Genomic DNA, 3,124 nt, shown 5'->3' with positions numbered 1-3,124 from the left:
TGACAAAATTTTCACATTAAATGAGAATCAGACAAGAAACAATGGTCTCAAACTGTCCGGAAATAGATTCAGTTTGGAAGTAGGTAGAAACAACTTTGCCAACCGTGTAGTTAATGAATGGAATAAGCTTCCTGCACAGGTAGTGCAATGTAGTTCAGTTCGAAGCTTTAAGAATCATTTGGATAAATACCTAAGTAAGATGCTGTAATGATTATAGTTTATCTTATATTATTTGTTTTTGTTTTGTTATAATTTGTCTTTCTGATTTTGATTTATTATTAGTTATATGTCAATTTATTATTATTTACTATTTACCTGTTTATTATTTAACTATACCTATGCATTTATTGATGTATTTTATTTGTTATTTACATTATTATAGTTTTTATTTATTATTTCATTATTAATATTTTTTTTTCGCATCCGACCTAGATATGGATCAAAAGGTCTCCTGTCGGCATGCTCCGCCTGTGTGTGTGTGTGTGTGTGTGTGTGTGTGTTTACCTAGTTCCACTTACCTAGTTGTATCTTACGGGAAAGGGAGCTATGCTCATAGTATCCCGTCTTTGTATCTCGCAGTATCTAATTTCCTCTTAAATTTGTGTATAGTTTTTGCACACACTATGTGACTATTGTTTTATGTTTCAGTTTGTTCCAGATATCCACCACTCTGTGTGGAAAACTTTTTTTTCATGTCTCCTCTATAACTGTCCTTTTTGAGTTTATCATGTTCGCTAGTATTTCTCTCATCCCAATTTAGTAAGTGTGTGTGTGTGTGTGTGTGTGTGCATTTTCCTAGTTGTAGTATATGATAATGACAACCTAAATTATTATTATATACGAAATCACATTTACAGTACCGAAAAATTGAGTAATATTATATTACTAATTTTTTTGTATTTACGTACGCAATGAATATTTTCCCCATCAATCTAATGACTTGGGATTTATGCAATATACATTAGTAATATTCTTAAGGTATATCAAGACTGAATGAACTAAAATATACATAATTAGGCCAGAGTATATTGGTAATTACTTTTTTAAATTAATGTTACTCCTTAATATTTTCTTTATTTGATTTTGTGTAAAAGAGAACGTACATTTTTTTCCGGATCAGGACTAACAAACAATTAAATCAGTCAGATGGGCAGTACAATTAACAATAAATCATCAAAATTAAAAGCACAGATATTATATAAAAACTACGGTTTAATATTTCAGGAATACATTTGAGAACTTACCGGTCACCTTTGTTTTAACCTGCATAGATTCTCTAAATGTAGATGCTTTAGAAATTCTAAAATTCTTGAAGGCCTTCTAAACCCAAGACGTGAAAATACTGCGTGTTTGGCACTTACCATAATCCCTTGGTAAGAGGTTTCCAAAAAAGAAGTTCTTCGTCCTGAGTTCAGGATAATCAGACGACTGTTCCGACGTTAGTGCTCACAGTATTCCAAGGAATTCTTACGAGTTCAAAAAGAACTCAGAAGGCCACGGATTAATATTTACTTTTAAGTAATTTCTCAGAGTTAATTCCTGATTTATTAAACCAAAATTGTTACATAGATTTAATAAACAAAATAAAGAGGAGGGGAGTTTAATCGTATCTTATTTAAAGTTACGATAGGCGTGGTTCGAAGCTTCAGGAAAAGCTCCTGAATCGAATAAAATAACGCTTTGAGGGAAAGTTTCCCTAACTAAGGTAAACGCTAAGATTCCCAATAACAATTACCACAATGAAAGGTAAAGAAGCACTGGATGTATTCAGATGAATAGTTAGCAAATGGAATCGTAAACGCTGAACAACATCTTTGGTCTCTAATGATCATCGAGTCATTTCTCTTCTCCCTCTCGTTAATTAATTTCCACCAGTTTGGCTCATTCCTCTGAACGTTTAAAAAAGTTGAGTTAGATTACAGATCTCAGTTGTTTTAAAATTCATTTGGGTGAACAGTTAATCGATATGTTTTCGTTTTTAGTAGCTTAGTCAAATCTTACAATGTGTTTTCGTCTTCTATACTTATCTTGAAATTATCTCCCATTCTTTAGCATATTAATCAGTTAAATATAATACTTCTTCCAATGAGCGATAAAAATATAATTGGCATGCGCTAATTAAGTACTTTTTGGAGGCTGGATAAATTAGAGCAGTGACGTCATGTCGGGTTTATAAAAAAGGCGCGTAATTTCTTACTGGAGTCCTGAAAAGGATTCCTTGCACGTCGACATTTCTCTATTTTTTCTTTTATTTGTTATCCCCTCGAAGCTTTTTGGCACATTTTAATATACCAATGCAATTTCCACGTCTATGTGTCATGATATTTTCTATATTTCAATAAAAAATAACAACAAATGTTAATAACGAAAGAATCTCCGACATGAGGTCATCAGTACATCTACCTCGTTTATGAAACGCAGCTTAAGAGAAAATACCTTATCTTGACTAATGATTCTCTTCTAACATGGTCATATTTTTCCACCGTCTCTAATGAAGAATTTGTCATGTAAATCTATATTCTAAGCAATCCTAATATTAAAACATTTATACACAAAGAAGTCCAATGTTTAAATTTGCATGAAATAAACTTATTGAAACAAACTAAAACTATTTGCACAAAGAAATTATACATTTTATTTTGCATTCAGTATAAAACATTTTTAAATGATAATTCGGAGTTCACTTTATCGTTATTGAAAACGAACAATATCATAATATTTATGAAAAACAAATCTTTTCAGTTATGAAACGGAGGTCGAATCACCGATATAACGTCATAGATGGTGACAGTGCAAATACCTCGCTCATGAAATACTGTTTGAAAAGAAGTAGCCCACCACAGGTTAGACAAACATTGTTGAATTCTGTGTTCAACAGATTTTCATTACTTGGGCAAAAAAAAAAAAAAAAAAAAAAGAATATAACGGTGCTTTTATGACCCCTCATTGGTATCTCAACATACTGTAAACCTTCTTTTCCAATCACATAAGTTTTACCGTCTCTGTTAACAATCATTCCTACCATAGAAAATGACCTATATTATCTCCTGAATAAAATAGGATACTTTGTCAAAATTACTAAAAACAATGGGAAAGACCTCAATTTGTGTTTATTTTGCATTTT

Source organism: Oratosquilla oratoria, chromosome 40 (assembly GCF_046742065.1).
Source record: "Oratosquilla oratoria isolate Oo_2021 chromosome 40, ASM4674206v1, whole genome shotgun sequence".
NCBI classification, from domain to species: domain Eukaryota; kingdom Metazoa; phylum Arthropoda; class Malacostraca; order Stomatopoda; family Squillidae; genus Oratosquilla; species Oratosquilla oratoria.
Note: the sequence above shows the minus strand (reverse complement) of the source record.